Source organism: Spermophilus citellus, assembly GCF_964194105.1.
Source record: "Spermophilus citellus genome assembly, chromosome: 8".
Taxonomy (NCBI): Eukaryota; Metazoa; Chordata; class Mammalia; order Rodentia; family Sciuridae; genus Spermophilus; species Spermophilus citellus.
Genome location: NC_138189.1, coordinates 139,119,287 through 139,138,450, shown reverse-complemented (window position 1 = coordinate 139,138,450; position 19,164 = coordinate 139,119,287). Strand labels below are relative to the sequence as shown.

General features: G+C 48.8%; 1 protein-coding gene across 1 annotated transcript in view; it reads left to right on the top strand.

Annotated features, from left to right (window-relative positions):
- Positions 1 to 19,164, top strand: part of MGST2 (microsomal glutathione S-transferase 2) — a gene marked incomplete at both ends in the record, with an annotated part of 46,644 nt that overhangs the window by 9,185 nt on the left and 18,295 nt on the right. The window lies entirely within an intron of this gene.

Sequence of the window (19,164 nt, the reverse complement as noted above, 5' to 3'; positions counted from 1 at the left end):
CTTGCTCACTAGGCCTTTTCTCATCATCCTCCAACACTCACCCTTTGCTTCAGCCACAAGAAATAGCTGTTGTCCCCAAATGCATCATGCCACCTATGCCTCTGTGCCTTTCTGTGTGTTCCTTCTAGTGCCAATGTCACCCCCTCCGTATACTAGTCGACCTTCACATGGAGTTCAAATCCCCATTTGTGCCACCCCCTCTGTGTGGCCCTCTCCAAGCCCTCTTCCCCCACTCTTCCTCAGCGTTGGGTGCAAACAGCTCACACAACCTCTAGCACAGGGACCTCTGGTAGCAGTGCTGTCCTTGTCAGCTAAATGCAAGTTCCTCCTCTCATCTGTCTTGCATCCCCAGTTCTGTAGAAGTGCTAAGCACATGGTAGGTGCTCAATAAAAAGTCCCCATGGGGGGCTCGGGATGTGGATCAAGTGGTAGCGCTCTGGCCTGGCATGCGTGAGGCACTGGGTTCGATCCTCAGCACCACATAAAAAATAAAATAAAATAAAGACATTGTGTCCGCCTAAAACTAAAAAATAAACATTAAAAAAAAAAGTCACCATGGGTTCCAAGAGGCAATTGTGTTTTCTTTTCAAATCTTTTGTCCATTTTTAAATCCGGTTGTCTGTTTCTGAGTTGGTGGGTTGTAGACGTGTGTTGTGTATCTGGATATCGGTTCCCTAGCACATGTATGATTTGAAAGTACTTCCCCCGCATTCTCTGGGCTGAACCTTATCGTTTTGTTCGCTCTGCGGTTCTAAACTCTGCTGTCTTCTCGCTCATACCTCCTGGGATAGGTCATTATCCTATGGGCTTTAATGCTTATTTGTTGATTATTCCTGCTTCTCTTGAACTAATCCTGATGTCTCCTCCAAGTTCTAGACCACACATATCTTTATAGGCCTAGAGATACTTCCACTTGATTCGTTAAACTCTAACTCAAACTCTCACTCCAAATTGACTCTTATTTTCTCAGTTGCTCCAGCAAAAAGAATGCAAGTCTAAACCCCTCTCTCCCTACAGAGTAAGACCTGCCCAGGTATTTATTAAATGCCATCTCTCTTTTGCATCCTGATTGCCATTGGCCTTTTCAGATCTTACTAGGACCATTGCAGGAGCCACCATCTTCCTCCCCAGGCTAATAGAGTACACTTTCTAATATGTCTCCCTGACTATGTCATAGTCCTGCTTAAATCACTCAAAGACTTTAGAATGATGTCCAGACTCCTTGCATGAGCATGCTTTTGTAGATGACCTGCCCCCGCATCTCACCCTCCATTTTCCTTCACTCACACTTAATGCTCCAGACTTACCCACATGCTTGCCGATGGATCTTGAGATATGCTCTGCTGTTCCACACCACCGTGCTTTTGTTTCATGCCTATGCTTGCTCTAGAAGTTTCTCTGCTCCATCCTTTTCTGTGTAGTGAACTCTTATTTATCCTTCAAAAACCCTCATGCAGGGCTGGGCTCAGCTGCAGAGTGTTTGTCTAGAACATGTGAGGCACTGGGTTCCATCCTCAGTACCACATAAAAATAAGCAAATAAAATAAAGGCATGCTGTTCATCTACAACTACAAAAAAACAAAACAAAACAAAAACAAAACCCAACTCTCATGCAAGGGTCACTTCTTCTATAAAGCCCACTCCGGCCTTCGTAAGAAGAAGGAGCGACTTCCTGCTTTGGCAGGTCTGTGCCCTATTCATATTGTTACTTCTGTGAATTTAGTCACTTGCCTCTTTCCTGCAGCAGAGCCTGATGTGGTAGCAACCATCAATATGTGTGTTTTGAACTGTTTAAAACCTGAGTCCACCGAGGCCAACTTTCACTGTTAAGGCGAGTTTGGGGGGAACTGGACCCTGCTGTTCATCCCTCCCTACCCAGAGTGGCGAGTCGCAACTCACGACCCCAGGAGGCTGGACTCACATCTACTGCCTCCACTGGGCTGTGGCTCAGTCCAGCATCTCCTACTTTACCTGACCCACTGTAGCACCTTGAAGGGCCACACGAGGATGGGCTAAGAATTACTGAGGTCAGCAGGCTAGGGCTAGGGGTTCCCGTGGGTATCCAAATGACTCCATGCCCATTGCCCAGGAAGGGACCCAGACCCCTGTCCTCTGCCCACCAACTACCATTGGGTAGGAGATGCCATATCCCTTCTCACAGGGCATTTCCTTGACTCTATAATTTTTCTTCTGGTAAGGAACAAATTCTTTGGGATTTCTTAATTTTCTATGGCTTCCTTCTAAACAAGGTGCCATTTAGAAAAAAAGGATCTGGCTGGGACTTCTAATCTGAGGACAACTCTGCCCACCCCCAGGGCCACCAAGGTGTATCAGAGGTCAGGGTCAGGGAGCCATCTGAGTCTCATTCTCCAGGCAGGGGACCCCAGAGAAGGGGGAGTTCCACAACCTCCAGGACTGGGGTGCTTTGCAGGGTCTCAGGGAGGAGCAGGGGGAGGAGAGAGGGATTTTCAGAGCTATGTGGACGCTGGTGACATTCCAGGCAGTTCCTTCAAATTGGATCTCCTAGTGCAGCCAAGGGAGGCCCCAGACAGGCCATCACATGGTTGTTCCAGCCTTGTTACCCTTAATGTTCACATGGTTGACGGAACACTCACCAGGTAATGAGTGTCCTGGAACCTGAGACTTCTCCTGTGAGATACGATGGGGGACCACCCATCTTCCTTAAGCACAAAACTCTACCCATTAGTCAGGATTAAAAAAAAAAAGTGAGTGGGTCCTGTTAAGAACTGATTTGTTCACCCCCACTGCCAAATTCAGATATTGGAGCCCTAACATCTGAATGTGACCTTGGAGACAGAGCCTTTAAAGAGGTGACACATTTAAAATAAGGCCATTGGTGGAGGACTCTGATAAGAACTGACTGGTGTCAGTTTGAGGGGTCAGAAGTGGAGAGGCCCGGCCACACAGAAACTCCAGGGAGGCACAGGGAAAAGACCCCGTCAAGACACAGCATGAAATGCAGCCATCTACAAGCAAAAGAGAGAGGCCTGGGGAGAAACCAGACTGGCCCAAACTGTGAACTTGGGCTCGCAGCTTCCAGAACTGTGGGAACGTAGATTTCTGTTGTTTAAGCCACACGGTGAGCGGTGCTTTATGGCAGCCTGGGCATGCTGACAGCTCCCTTGGATTAGCCCGTGTGTGGTGTGTGTTCTGTGTATGTTGTGGTGTGTGTGTGTGTGTGTGTGTGTGTGTGTGTAAGTGGGCAATTTAGAAAATGGCCTCTGGTAGCTCCAGAAGGACTGCAGCCTGGCTTCTTCCCACCCCCAGCTAGCCTGCCGCCCTCTCTCCTCAGGACACACTCTTCTCTGATGTGGGTGGGACCAGTGCCCGGTGTCAGGGATGGAGAGAAAATAGAATCAGAGATGTGGGTTAGCCGTGGGATGCAAAGGAAGCTAATTCATTTATAGCCTGCCGAGAGCCAACCAAGGATCCCGGCGGGAGACAGGGCAGGCAGAAGGCTTCACTTTCCTAAATAGAACTCTGTTTTGACATTCTGCTGCAGCTGTTCTCCCCCACGCTCCTCTGTCTCGCCAACCGCGCTGAAAACGAGAAGGCGCGTTTAGCCGCTCACTGCGCCATCTGGTGGGGATCAGAGAGCGGTGCAGAGGTTCTAGTGCACAGCCAGCTCTACTGGGGCCACAGACTCTTGGCAAGAAAGCTCCAGACTGGAGTGACTGACGGCGGAGTCTGCGTCTTAGTGTGTGTGCACAATCTCGGGCAAGTTACTTATCTCTGTGCCTCAGTTTCTTTATGTAAAAAAATATGGCTCATTTGTGAGAGTTTTGTGAGGCTTCATTGTGATTGTCGTCCTTGGACAATCCCCTCACCCTCCTCTCTTCACTTCTCCTTGTATTTCTTTCCTCTCACATGATTTTTTAACCGATCACATTATTACTTCTATAGGCCTTGTGAAACTTGCTAGGTGTGAGGTTAGGGGCTGGAAGGACAGAGGGTGTGGGGTTGCCCAGCAGACTGGCCCAGGGGTTCAGGAGGCTGAGGCAGGAGGATCAAAGCCAGCCTTAGCAACTTAGCAAGGCCCTAAGCAACTTAGTGAGACCCTGTCTCAAAGTAAAAATCAAAAAGGGTTGTGGATGTGGCTCAGTAGTTAAGCACCCCTGGGTTTAATTCCTAGTACCAAAGAAGGAAAAAAAAAAGAAAAAAAGAAAGAAAAAGAAAAAAAAAAGGTGTGGGTCAGGGAGTCCAAGCTGGAACTGGTATAGTCAAGAGCAGGAGGTGGTGAGCTCCCCATCACCTCAGGCATCCAGGCACAGGAGATTGTTTTACATTACTAATTTTCAAGATCCTCTACAGGCCTGGGAATATTATGAGAATATGAATTAAAGCAACATTAACAAGAACATGAGTCAAAGCCACCAATTATCAAATGCAAAACTGAAAAGCATTATGCACACATAGAATTTACCATTCAGGTTAAAGGCCAGAGGAAGGAGAAAAGAGGACTCATTACATATTGAGAGAGGGTTCTAACCTATTGGAAAATAAAGTATTTTCCCTCACAGCTTTTCTTTTCTTTCTTTTATTTTTTCCTTTGAAGATAAATCTGATGGCATCTCTCCTGCCAGGGTTGGGATGTGTGGTGTGTGTTCTCATGTGGCAGCCCGTGCAGAAGCCATGCTCTTTCCTGGGCCACCTCTGATTCTTTAACATGCTGTCCTAGAAATACACAACAGCCTAACATGTAGAAAACCCTCACCATGCAGGAAGAACCAGAGCAGACCCTTGGAGCACTGTATTCTAAAGACCCATGTCCTTGGCCGTCTTGCTCACCACTTTGCCATCTCTAATGGACTCACAGGCCCTTCGACTTCCTTTGGTCTAATTTCTCATTTCAGCAAATTGTACGACCATTAATTACTCCATCCAGTTGCTCAAGTCTGTAACCAGAAATGTGGAAATCCTTACCTCCTCTCCCTATTTGCTTTATAGACACATCTAGGGCATTGCATCCAACGTTCTTTTTTTTTTTTTAATTTTTATTTTTTGTTGTAGATGGACCCAATACTTTTATTTTATTTATTTATTTTTTTAAACGTGGTGCTGAGCATTGAACCCAGTGCCTCACACATGCTAGGCGAGTGCTCTACCACTGAGCCCCAGCCCCAGCCCTGTGTCCAATGTTTTTGACCTCCCCTCTGTCCCCACCTTCAGTCGCAGGCTCTGCTGTGGCTCCACTGTGGCCCAGTGGCTTCCTGTGGCGTCCCTGCAGTTCTGCCTCCTGGGGACCACCAGCCACATTCCCAGTGTCAGGGGCTCTTGCCTGAAGCTGCATGATGCAGGGGGTGGTGGGAGTGGAAGGAGCCCAGCCATGCCACCTGGGAGGTGAGTTGTTAACTTGTAACAAGGGGGTTCTGGTGGCTACTCAGGTGTGACAAATGATCCCCGATTCAAGGCTTTAAACTAACTGTTTACTTAGGCCCATGGATTACGTGGGTCAGTAGGGCTCCACAGGACCGACTTGTGTCTGCACCTCAGCGTCAGCTGGGGACACTCTGGCTGAGGTGACTCAATGGTGGTGGGCATTCATGCAGGCTGGTGGCTGGGACTGGAGCCAGTACTATCAACCACGGCCCCTGCACACGAGCTCTCTACGTGGCCAGAGCCTCGTCCCAGTGTGGTGGCCTCAGGGGTTGCTGTCTGGCAGGGCAGCTGAGGGCTCTTGCCCAGTGTGCCAGTGAGGAAGCAGAACCACACTTCCTCCTGTGACCTTGCCCCGGGAGCCAAACGGCATCACGTCCGCTGTATTCTGTTGGCTCCACGCCACTGATTAAGGCCAGCTTAGACTCACAGGAGAGGACTCGGTCTCCACCTCACCACGGGAGAGAGGTCAGCGTCCGCAGGTCAGTGTTAAAGCTAGCAGTGGCGGGCAGGACGCAGAGGTGACTCATCTCTCCTTGCGTCCCTCCGCTGGGTGGTTTCTCCACGGAGCCTCTTCTGAGTGGGGGCTGGGGCACCTGCTCAGAGATGGAGCATGCTTGTCACAACTCATTTGAAGCAGTGGCCCTTGAGGACGTATTCTGCTTCCCTTCATTCTCTTCCTGGTCCCTGGGCCTCACTCCTGCTGCCTTGGTACCGCACCATCCAAGTCCAGGAAGAGCATCTAAACCTTGCCTTGTCCACGGCTTTAAAAGCACGGACCAGGAGACCCTGCACAGCCAATCTGTCCCCAGATTGGACTGACTTATTCTTTTAAATTTCTTTCTCAGACATTCACCTTCCCTGTCCACACTGACATCCCCCTGGCCTGGGGCATGGTCTCCTCTTGCCTAGACCACAGCCTGCTTCCCAAACACACTCATTCATGTCTACACCAGGGATGCTGCCCCACCAGAGTGATTTTCCAAACAAATATCACCAGACCTTCCTGCTTTCCCTGGCATGGCATATCCTCATTATGAAATGGGGCTGCTCAACCTGGTGGTATTGACATTGTGGGTGGGACGGTTCTTGGTTGTGGGTTGTCCTGCAATGTGGGGTATTTAGAAGCATCCCTGGGCTCTGCTCACTAGATGCCAGCAGCAGCCCGCTCCCCAGTTTGGTAAGCAAAAATGGCTCCAGTGTTGGCCAGTGTCCTCTGGGGTGGGGGTGGGGGACAGTGGCCCAGGTTGAGCACCTCTGGTATAAGGTAAGCACGCTTAGCGTGGCTCTGTGTGGGATGCCACGCCCTCCCACGTCTCCACTCAATAGTGACTCTGGACTTGGTTCAGGATTCATGGACATGTCACATCCCTTCTCTCTTAAGGACTGTTGCTGCTGTTCCTCAGCCTGGAACATTCCTCTTTTTCCTTCCTGTCGCCCCTCCGACACGCACCCCTGCAGGCCTTCGCCTAGCTAACACTCGTCCTGAGCTGAGAGGCCTCTTCTGTGAAGGCTCTGGTGGGGCCCCTGACTCAGGCTCCCTGGCACCCCACTTCTCTCTGGCACCCGCACCATCATGGGGATCAGGAACTAATCTGACTAAATGGCTTCTTAAGGTCTGTGTTCTTCACTCCTCTGCAAACTCCACCAGAGGGGGGCTGTGTGTCTTGCTCATCCCTGGGTCCCAGCCCTGAGCTTGGTGCATGGTACCCAGAGCATTTGGTGGGTGTGTGGATACTTATCTGTATTCCTCAGACGTCTCTGGGTTCCTTAAGTTCCTTGCTCTAGGCTATTCCCCAGCGCTGCAAAGCAGGACGCTCCTTCAGTACCTGTGGAGGCTGGACGTTTTACTGACCCTAAGAAGCTCTCCAGACTCCTCCCAGCTCTCCAACCCGCTCCTTTGAATTTACAGAAAGTCGTCTGCAGAGTGCATTTTTGGAACCCATCTGTTCTAGAAGCCAGAGGCACATCCGAGGATCAGATTGAAGTATAAGGTCAGATAGCGGATTCCTCACAATATTCTTGGAGGACTGAGATGTCCCTTGGCTGCTGTCCTCCAGGTGGGTCTGCTTTGACTTCTCTTGCCTGTCATTCCTTGCTACATCCTTGCAGTTTCTAATGGGGCTGCCAAATCTGAAGTGTCCCTTTCTGGTTGTGCCATTCTCTGTGGTGGAGCCTGTGTTTGGCTGGTGTCCCCCTCAGAGTGGGTCAGGGCTAAGGTTAAATCCTGGTATTTTTCACATTTCTGCACCCGTGATTTCTGAGCAGTTGTCTGTGCTCCTTTGTGTCACAGGGCTCTTACTGGCAATGATGGATCTGTGGATCTCTGGAAAACTGCATTTTTAGAGGACATCGTTTAAAAACTATCCTGGCAGTCCGTTTCTGTTAACCGATCTGTCCCAGTTTTACTGACGCACATCCTTAGGGATTCTGGGAAGCAGAAGCAGGAATCAGCAGCTGGGAGCCCAGAGGGTGGCTTGCCTCAAAGCTACAGCTACCTGGGAGGGCTGTAACCCTGGGGTTTATGCCCCCTAGTGGCTTCACAAAATATAGGTTACCTTGAGAGAACAGAACTTAAGGCTCAGCTCCTAGATCTGAAAAAGTGTGGGTGTTGACAATCCTCTGACTGCAAATTAGAGATGAATTAAATGACCAGCCAGTGGGTCTTCTGGGAAAAGCATGGGAGGTGGGGCAGAGTGGGCCAGATAAAGCTGTTTTGTTTGGAGTTCCTGTCCCAGACAGGTGTTCTGGGAATTGCCTAAGACCGAGATTCCAAGAATTCTTTGCTGCCAAATTCTCAGAAACAAAAATGAGAATCAAAAACAACCCAAGAGGGGCTGGGATTGTGGCTCAGCGACAGACTGCTTGCTTAGCTCGGGCAGGACCCGGGTTCGATTCTCTGCACCACATAAAAATGAAGGCATTGTGCTGTGTCCATCTAGACCTAAATGAATGAATGAATGAATAAATAAATAAATAAATATTTTTTAAAAAGAAATTAAGAAAAAAAAAAGACAAAAACAACCCAAGGGTCAGTTGCAGTGGCACACATTTGTAGTCCCAGTGGCTCAGGAGGCTGAGGCAGGAGGATCATGAGTTCAAAGCCAGCCTTAGCAACTTAGCAAGGCCCTAAGCAACTCAGTGAGACCCTGTCTCTAAATAAAATACAAAAAAGAGCTGGGGACGTGGCTCAGTGGTTGAGTGCCCCTGAGTTCAATCCTTGATACCAAAAAACCAAACCAAAACAAAACAAAAAACCTAAGGGACAGCAGGAGGGTTGAACAAAAAGAAAGGAAGAAAAAGAAAAGAAAAGCAGGCACTTGTCTCTGGGGTCCTTTATTGTCCTGCTGAAGAAGCTGACCGAGTGCCCAGCTGCTGGTCTGGGCCTCCATCGTCACACCAGGCCTTTCCTGGTAGGTTTCTTGTCTTGCGTAGGCCATGACTCGGCCTAGGATCTGGTGGCATCGCTGTTTTCTTGGCGTGTGGTCACGGTCTGGTGCTGCGTCGCGGTTACCTGTGTCAGGTACAGCAGCCCGGGGCGGCCTCAGCACCACGTTTCAGAGTGACTGAGAATTAGTGCTCCTAACGGTTTCTTCTTAATCTGCCCATTTTTCCCTGTTTCTCCTCTAGAGGGGGATGACCTACCCTTTTCTTTTTGCCTTAACAAGCCCCGGGCGTTATGTGAAGGGCAGTCACAGGGCCCTCTTTCTTCTTAGGTAGCCCAATGGCTGGGCACTAACCCTGTGAAGATTTCCTCACTGTCTCCACAAGATGCCTGGTGAGGGATTCGGGTCAAGGCCCAAGAGACGAAGTAGCATTTAAGAGCACAGCCTGAAGAGAATTGCGGTTTGGGATTCAGAGAAAGTGAGCTCTCCTCTGCTGAAGAGAAATCTCAGGAGGTTCTCTGAGGCACTACCTGGCCATCCTGGGGTCATCAAACTCAGGAGATTTCTCAGGCAAATCAGTGTTGATTTATTATTTCTCACACGTGAGAATTCGTCATCTAGATGCACATCCGGGTCAGCTGGGGGGTGCTGGTGGGCTCTTGGCTATGATGCTGGCTCCAGTCACACTTTTGTCCCCTGGAGTCTAGAGTTCTCGTCACAGACTCAGATTTCCCTCCCACGTCTGTCTGCTCCTTCCTCCTCCATCCAGGCACCCGGAAGTTCTAAACCCAGTGGGAACTTGGGCCTTTCTCCGGGATGGTGCTCCTGAGGCCCAGGGATCCTGCCCACCTGGCCTCGGGTCTTCCCTGAAATCACTGTGGAAACTTCCAGAGCTTTTCTTCTTCCTTCCAGGTGCTGCTGATGTCCACTGTGGCTTCCACCTGCTTGGCCATCCTCCCGACCCCGCTGCCCAGACCTTCTTCCCTCTTTGGGCTGCGGTGAAGCAACTCAAAGCTCTCTGGAGCTCAATGTCTTCACCTGTGAAGTGGGGGCACGCCACAGCCTCATGGGAGTGTCGTGTGCATTCTGTGACACTCTAAGTGCTTGGCCAGCCTGCCGTAGTGGACCCTGGATGGGGCCAAAAAGTCTGTATGTTCAGGTGACTTCGGGTGATGAGGCAGATGGCATTGGAAAATACTGGTGAAGACAGAGGCTCAGGGCTGGGGATGTGGCTCAAGCGGTAGCACGCTCCCCTGGCATGCGTGTGGCCCGGGTTTGATCCTCAGCACCACATACAAACAAAGATGTTGTGTCCCCCGAGAACTAAAAAATAAATATAAACTCTCTCTCTCTCTCTCTCTCTCTCTCTCTCTCTCTCTCTAAAAATAATAATAATAATAAAAAAAAAAGACAGAGGCTCACCCGGGGCCATGTGTTGGAACCCTCTGGGGAGGATTGTTCAGGTGCCCAGGCAGGACCTGAGCCAGTGAAATCAGAAGTTCTGTGGGTGCAGAGCTCAAAGTGCCTGTGTTTTTAATGCCTCCCCTAAAACCTGGGGTGATTTCAACTTTGCAAAGTAAAGCATGCAGCTTTGGAGGCAGCACTAGATACGGCTGACCTCGGGCCCATCACTAACCCGAAACTCAGTTTCTCCACTTGAAAAATGGGCACAAACCGGCACCTTACTGATCACGCAGACCTGTTGAGATAATGCTGTGTGTTGCCTTCTGTTGGCTGCTTGGGAGCCGGGGGAGTGGATGTCAGAGGCCCCGTCAGACTAAGCCCGTCCTGAACACCTCAGTCCCTGGGCTCTGGGCTCTCCTGCATCTTGCTCTCTGGTCCCAGCAAGTTTATGAATCAGGCTCTGAGCATGGCCCACACTGGCCAGGGCAGGGAGTTCACGTCAACAACTCTTTTAAAAAGCATTTAATCCAAAATACTATTCTGCTAAAAACATTTTGAGTAAATCAAAGAGACAGGCCATGAATTTTAGTTCCATTTATTGTCACCAAATTTCCGCTCTGTCTCCTCCTTTGTTTTTTTTTTTAAAGAGAGAGTGAGAGAGAGATAGAATTTTTAATATTTATTTTTAGTATTTGGCGGACACAACATCTTTGTTTGTATGTGGTGCTGAGGATCGAACCCGGGCCGCACGCATGCCAGTCGAGCGCGCTACCGCTTGAGCCACATCCCCAGCCCCTGTCTCCTCCTTTGTGAGTTAAAATTTTGGTTAATGTGTGGGAACCTGGAAACATGGCCACCATTTGCAATATCACCTCTGTGAAAAGATGTGTTCTGAAGGCTTAAACATTTGGCATAAAATTCCTTTTTAGAGTGTGAATGTTGGTAGAGCATGAGTGTGGGCACGTATTTGGTGTGTGTTTTGAGTGTGTACATGAGTGTGTATGACCACACACGTGTGAACGGTATGAAAGTGTATATGAAAGGGTATATGAAATAGTGTGTGTGCGTGTGCGCGTGCATGCCTGTGTGTGTGTGTGTGTGCGCGCGCGTGTGTGTGTGTGTGCACGCGCGCGCGCAAGGCCTGGTGCACTGGGAGCTATCTGAAATGAGGACTTCTATTTCTCCTCCCTGCTCTAGGTTCTGTTTGATTTCACCCTCTCCTAACCCTTGTGCAAACTTAAGATGACTCAGGTTGAGACCTGACATGGTTGAAAGCCATTTGGAAGCTATTCAAAGGCTGTTTCTTTCCTCCTGGGGAATTTGCACAGCCCTGGAAGTCACACTGGCCTTCAAGGCCCCTCTGTGTACCTGGGCCTTCTCAGCCGTCCTTTCTGCATTCACCCAGAGCTAGGGAGCTGGGGCAAGGCAGAGAGAAGGGAGAGTGTGACACTGTGGCTGGCCTATCACATGCATCCCTCATGGTATTTCATTTATTCATCAGAGGAAGCCCTTTCGATAGTCCCAGATCAGATTATCATTCCCTTTGAAGAAAACATCCAGAGAAGTATAGCACCTGCCCTACCTCTACGACCCCTGGGGTGAGCTTGGGTCACCAGCTCTAATCTTGCACTATTTTTTCTACACCACACTGGGAGCTGATCTTTATCTCCCCTACAGTTTGTTCTTCTTTTGTCTCTGTCTCTGAGCTTTGGTGGGACATGCCTGGGATATGACAACACCACAGGTCATTGGAATTCAGTGGTGACTCTGCCTGTGCCCAGGACAAAGTGCTTTTCCTGCTGGTTTTTCACATCCAGGATTACAGAGAAAAAGATGCTGCAGCTTCTGAAAGGGGAGAAAACATTCTGTAGGGTTGCTGCAATTCCTTCAATTTCTGCAACATGTAACAAAAGGGGGCCTGATTGCAAGTTTCATTTATTTGAGCTTTGCTCAAGGACTGGCTGGATTTTTACTGGGTTCTCCAACTGGTCAGGACTTCAGCAAGATGATGTAGGAAACTCCAGGCTCCCAGAGAGCTTTCTGGGTGTATTTTTTCAATCAAGACTGTTCTGGTGATGGATATCCGCATGGCCCTCATTATTTCCGGGAGGAGAAGGAGGCATGTTCCCTGTGTCTCTCTCTGCTGCCCAGCCTGTTGGCAGCTGGGACAGCCCTGCTGCTGACATCCCCAGGTTGATGAGCTGTCACTTTGGGAAAGATAGAAAAAAGAGAAGGTGGGGCTGAGGGATACTGCTGGGGGATGCAACGGAGAATGTTTCTGAGGGAAAACACTTGCCATTCAATGTGTCATTTTTTCACCAATTTCCAAAATGATCCAGAAATAATTATAGCAGAGAAGCAGTTCTTTAACATTTTTATAATTTTTATATCACCAAACCTTAGCCTTTCTGATTGGCCTGACCTGGAGTATAACTTTGATCACAAATTGATTAAACAATAAGCCCAAATTCTTTCTCAGAAATTTTAGGGCCTGGGGGTGCTCAGAGGCAGAGCGATCGGCAGGCATGTGTGAGGCACTGGATTCGATCCTCAGCACCACATAAAATAAAATAAAGTTAAATAAAAAGCCCTTATTAAAATTTTTTTTATAGATTTCTTTCTTGTTTATATAGATAATGTTACTACTAAAAGGCAATCATAACCAATATTGTTCGGCCCTCTAATTTCCCTTTCCTTACAAAAAATGTAAGAAATGCCTGGAGTGTAGCTCAGTGGTGGAGGATGTATTTAGCATATACAAAGCCCCAGGGTCAATCCTCAGCATCAACACACACACACACACACACACACACACACAACGGAACACATACTAGAATGATCTATGCTCTATGTGTACTACATTCAGGTAAAATGCTTCTCCTCTTCAGCCAGTCCAAGGGAAATTTGGAGAATCTAATTTTGGTGGGGTTTTGTTAATGTAGCGGTAGTGGTATTCCAACAGCGGGGGATCTGGGGAGTCTATCACTGGAGAGCACGAGGCGTGTGGTGCCACCCAGGGCTGTGCTGTTTCATTCCTTCCTGGAGGCAGAAACTGCCTGCACTGACCATCAAGCTCTCTCAAGTCAGAGAGTTTCAAAGAACTTGAGGCTTTTGTTTATTTAACCATCTCTTAGGGGGACTGGGGACTGACTGCAATGGTCTGGGAGAAGTCAGTAGGAAAGCTGAGGATTTGTCCAGAAAGTGGTACAATTGTCGTCCAGTGGGGAGCCCAGGAAGGTCAGTCTGGAGCTGCTGACTTAAAGGAGTCGCAGTACCCAGGAGCTTCTCACCACAGGAGTTGTGTACCCCCCAAGCAGCGCCCACAGCTCCTCCTCCTGCTGTTGGCCTCTCTGAGCACTTCTCTGTCTTTGAGAGCCCTCCCTGCCCCCAGGCCCAGCCTAGACCTCTCCTTCCAGGCCTGTCATTTGGGAGGTTATTTTAGTGGGTGGTGATGTGGGTTTGGGACGGCTGGTTTGCAGCTTAGAGTCCCTGCCATGTCCTGAGGGGCAGAACCATGAAACAGAGAACACAAAAAAGTTTCAGCGCTGCCCCTGATGCCTTGGATCTGCCTCCTTACATAATCTCTGTCTTCAGGGATTCCAGGGCAAGCTGAAGACAACCCGAGCAGGCTGGAGTGCAGCTATCTGGCCGTCCCTGGGCCCGTTAGGGGTGTGGTTCCTTGAACTCTGCCCTGAGCTGGTTACCCTATTGCCTCAGTGCTTCCTTCATGAATTAGTTAAATGTAATTTCATTTTTATTTTTATCTTTTTTTATGGTCGTGGGGATTGAACCCAGGGCCTCGTGCATGTGAGGCAAGAGCTCTAGCCCTGAGCTGCATCCCTAGCCCTAAATATAATCTTTGATGTATTTTCATTTTATATTGTATAAGAGGCATGATTTTTTATTTTTGAAAATATCTTTAAATACTATGTACCTTATAGGCAAACTAATTTTCTGAAATTTTTTTTTGTGTTTTACTTTACAAACACATTTTTATATGCTGGGTGCTCTTTTAAGTACTTTATGTGTTAACTAATTCAACCTTAAGCTATATCAAATGGAGGCTCACAATCTTGCCTGGATTTGTGTCATTGTTAAATGTGGGAATGTGAGGCTGAGGCCCCCCAAATTTCTAGTTACTAGGTGCTTTCTGCTATGGGCTAAATGTGTCCCCCAATTTGTATGTTGAGAATCCACTCCCCATAGGATGGTATTAGCAGATGGGGGAATTAGGGAGGTAATTAGGTTTAGATGAGATTATGAAACTAGGGTCACCATGATGGGGTTAGTGCCCTTTCAAAAAGTAACCAGGGTGACTCTGGAAGTGGAGGCAGGAAGATTATAAGTTCAAGACCAGCCTGGGAAATTTAGTAAGATCCTGTTTCAAAATATAAAAAAATAAAAAGGGCTGGCTCAGTGGTACAGGGTCCTCAGCCCTAGCACTAGGAAAAAAAAAAAAAAAAAGGTATCCCTCTGCAAACCAGAAATAGGACCCTTACCAGGAACAGAAGTGGCCAGCACTGTGACCTGGGAGTTCCCAGCCACCAGAACTGGGAGGAGTAACAATTGCTTAAGCTTTGGGTCTATGGTGTCTTTGTTATAGCAGCTGGAGCTGACTCAGACACCCCTCCAACTGAGCAGGGGGGTGGGTTGAGGAAGGATTCCCCAATTTTTTTTGGGGGGGGGTAAGCTGCTTCATTAAGAGCAAAGAATTGTCTTGACAGAGCAGAGGGGGCTGTGATGAATGGACTCTGCAGAAACCCTTGGCTGGGGAGGTGTGTGTGGCACTGTCCTGACAGTGGAGAGGCCTGGCCTAGGGTGGTGGCCAGTCACTGGGCTTCCCTAGAGTTCATCCACCTTAAAACGGTGGCTCAGCTGTTTCCATGAGGGCCCTTCCTCAGGACAGTATCCGCTGAGGGGACAGTAGGAGTCGCCTGGTGCAGGGGACAAGGCACACTTGGAGTCTGCTAGACCTGGGTTCAAATCCTGGCTCTGCGGCTCCTCCCTGGGTGAGTAAGGTTAGAGTGGGTTTAAATAAGCACTGAAACCACTGAGTGGGATTAGGGACACGCTTCCGGCTTCTTCCCCTGGAGGTGAGGCCTCTGCCAGCCTGGCAGGGTGCCTGTGCGGGAAGGAAGGACCCAGAGAGTTGGAGAATGGCTGCTCTGCAGGGCTCATCCCGCAGGGGGAGCTGCCACACTGCAGCTGGCCACCAGAGAGCCTTAGGGCAAGTTCAGGAAGAACCTCAGGAAGTTCAGGAAGTATCCATGGTCAGCTATGGCTCTGGGAGCTCCAGGCCCGTCTGCCATCCTGGTTTCTGTTCCAGTGCAAAACTCTGTTGACCTTGTAAGGAAGGAAGGTCAGCTTCCCAGGGCCCTAAGGCGATCTTCCCTCACTTCCTGCAGGGTTCTGGGAACCAGGACATCCCTGGGAAAGATGGCAGGGAATACCTTCCTGCAGGCTGTTGTCTCTTCTTTCTCTACCTGTCAGCAAAGTAAGAGTCACCGGCTGAGTGTGAGTGTGAGTGTGTGTGTGTGTGTGAGAGAGAGAGAGAGGGAGGAGAGGGAGGGAGGTGGGCTCAGTTTGGGTTTCTACTTGCCCTTGTCCGTGGCCCTGGGGGGCTCAGCAGAGCAGTAGGCTCAGGACTACCTGCTGCCTCCTCCTTCCCCAGGGTGGGCAGGGAATGGAACATTCCAGAGACTAGTTCTCTGCCTCCTCTGTGGTCACAACCCACAGCCCAGCTCAGGGAGCATTGGAAGGGAACTCCCCTGCAGAGGGTGGGGCAGATGCATTAAGTACCAGGGTTCCAGAGGCCATGTTGTTTCTGCTTCTAAACCTGGTTGTGATTTCTTGAAACCTGATCTTTTAATTAATGTGTTTTCTTCAATAAACTGCCTATGGCAGGCATGATTATCATGTTAAAAAAAATCTCCTGCAGAAATATGAGCTTTAGAGTAAGTAATTAATTCTAAATATTGAAAGCACCTTCCCACTAGGATTACTCAGGATCCTGGTTGCTTGGTTATATAGAGGGCCGCTTCTCCACGGGAGACGCATTTGCTCAATTCCCGGTATTTTACCTACCAGGCTCTGGGGGCTGGGTCTGAGCACAGTGAGCAAGCCTTCTTACCAAGCATGTGTACTTCTTGATTATTTTCCACGTGTTCATGGGCCAGGAAGCAGGACTGAGTTGTGGGCTGCTCGATAACACCCACAACCGGAAGGCCATCGGCAACCCAGTTAAGGACGGAGTCTAGACTCAGTGTTCATCCCGTCAGTCTATTGTGTGAGTGTGATTCCTTAAACCTTCAGATATAAACCTTACGGTTTGGTTCCCAGTCTTCTGTGGAGTAGGGAAGGATGTTGGTTACTGACTGAAGAAATAACCTGGCTCTAAGTAACCTGTCCCTGATGCGGGAAACAGACGGGTGGAGAAGCAGCAAGCAGCACTTGGAGAGGAGAACGCCCAACTTTATTTTACACCAGTGCGCCCAGAGATCAGACTCCAGATTTGGAGCGCCCATCACCAGTTTTTCACGACATGGATAGGCTATCTAGTGTCATGAATTTTCTGGTCTAAATGATACATAGTTGTGAGTGGAGTGTCAAGTGGGAAGCTTAGAGTGTGATCAGGGGAAGAATTGGCTCCTTTTTCAAGGTTTTTGATAAATCTCTAGCCTTGGGCCAGAGCTTCCACAGGAGACTTCAAAGGAAAGTGGTTATATCCTAGGGGGAGTCATTTAGAATCCAAAAGGTGGGAGTGGACGGGCTGATCAAGTTCCCTGAAGGAGGCTGACTAGAGAGGGGAGGGAAGCGCTCCCTTTCCCAGGCACTAATTCTCAGGACAGTGTCCTTAGTTTACTTTGCATCAAGGCTTACACAGGCCGTCCCAAGCCACAGGTGCTGTCATCCTGCCACTGCAGAGAGCTCAGGGCAGGGCCACGAAGCCAGGGACTCCCTTATCCCCACAGGCTTCTGTTTGCTCCCTGGAGAAGGGGAACCAGAGGATGAGGGGACTCCGTGGCCAGGTGGGAAGGGAGGGGGGAGACGGGGAGAATCATGGCTTGTGGTGGATGGGGAATGTTTGATGACTGTGGGGGAAGAGGGAGAGAGAGAACTGTTAGCTGGGACTGAGAATCAGAATTTGCCACTTTTGCGAAAGTCTGGTGTTTATGGAGTCTGGACACCATGTGACATGTATAGAAGCAATTCTATTTGTTTTTCAATTTTTGGCAGTACTGGGGACTGAACCCAGGGCCTGCCCATGTGAGGCAAGGACTCTAACTATGGAGCTACATCCTCAGCTCTTTTTAAAAATGTTGAGACAGGATCTTGCAAAGTTGCCCAGGCTGGCCTTGAACTTGCATCTTGCCTCAGCCTCCTGAGTAACTGGGATTACAGGCCTGTGCGACCGCACCGGGTATAGCTCAAGTTTTGAGGATGGACAGATAGACCTCTATCTGTCTGGTCCAGCCACTTACCAGTGAGGTGCCCCTGGCCAGGATACTCCACCTTTTGATGTCCCCTTTAGAAGTATAAACAGGACACTGGACAGGAAGTACCCCCCCCCCCATTGATGCCTGGCCCAGGGTAGTGCTCAGCACGGTGGTTACCATCTTAAGTCTCTTGCTGCAGAGAGAAGCTGCTGGATAGAGAGGTAGCCCCTGGGGGTGGGTGTAGTGAGCATTGGTGGAGGTCAGGTATCTCCATCCACTCTCCCCAGTACACAGGTATCCCCTAGAGAAAACTAGGGAAGAGGAAAGTCAGGCAAAGCAGATAGTGACGATTCTCAAGTGGTTTTAATCAACTCATGAGAAGGGAAATAAAATCAAAGTTTCCAGGACAAAGCTGAAAGCCACCGAAAACATACATTGGAGGAAAGATTCCCTCTTCAACGAATGGTGCTGGAAAAACTGGAAATCCATATGCAACAAAATGAAATTAAACCCCTGTCTCTCACCCTGCACAAAACTCAACTCAAAGTGGATCAAGACATTAGACATTAGAACAGAGACCCTGTGCCTAATAGAAGAAAAAGCAGGCCCCAGTCTCCACCATGTTGGCTTAGGAACCGACTTCCTTAACATGGACCCTAAAGCACAAGAAGTAAAATCAAGCATCAATCAATGGGATGGACTCAAGCTTCTTCACAGCAAAGGGAACAATCAATAATGTGAAGAGAGAGTCTACGGGATGGGAGAGAATCTTTACCACACGGACCCTAGATAGAGCACTCATCTCCAGGATAGACGCAGAACTCAAAACACTTAAGACCAAAGAAACAAATAACCCAAACTCCTAGGACTATGGGCCAGGGAACTGAATGGACACTTCACAGAAGAAATATAATCTATCAACAAATGTATGAAAAAATGTTTGATACTTCTAGCAATTAAAGAAATGCAAATCAAAACTGCTTTGAGATTTCATCTTATTCCATTCATCATGGTGATTATCAAGAATACCAGCAACAATAGATGTTGGCAAGGATGTGGGGAAAGAGGTTCACTCATACATTGTTGGGGGGGTCTGCAAATTGGTGCAACCACTCTGGAAAGCAGTATGGAGATTCCTCTGAAAACTTGAAATGGAACCACTATTTGATCCAATTATCCCACTCCTTGGTTTATATCCAAGGGACTTAAAGTCAGCATACTACGGTGACGCAGCCACATCAATAGCAGCTCAACTGACAATGGCTGAACTATGGAACCCACCTAGGTGCCCTTCAACAGATGAATAGATAAGAAAATGTGGCATATAGACACAATGGAATATTATTCAGCCTTAAAGAAGAGTGAAATTATGGCATTTGCCAGTAAATGGATGGAGCTGGAGAATATTATGCTAAGCAAAATAAGTCAATCCCAAAGAACCAAAAGCTGAATGTTTTCTCTGATATGTAGATGCTAATTCACAATAAGTTGGGAGGCACTATGGAAGAATAGAGGTATTTTGGATAAACAGAGGGGAGTGA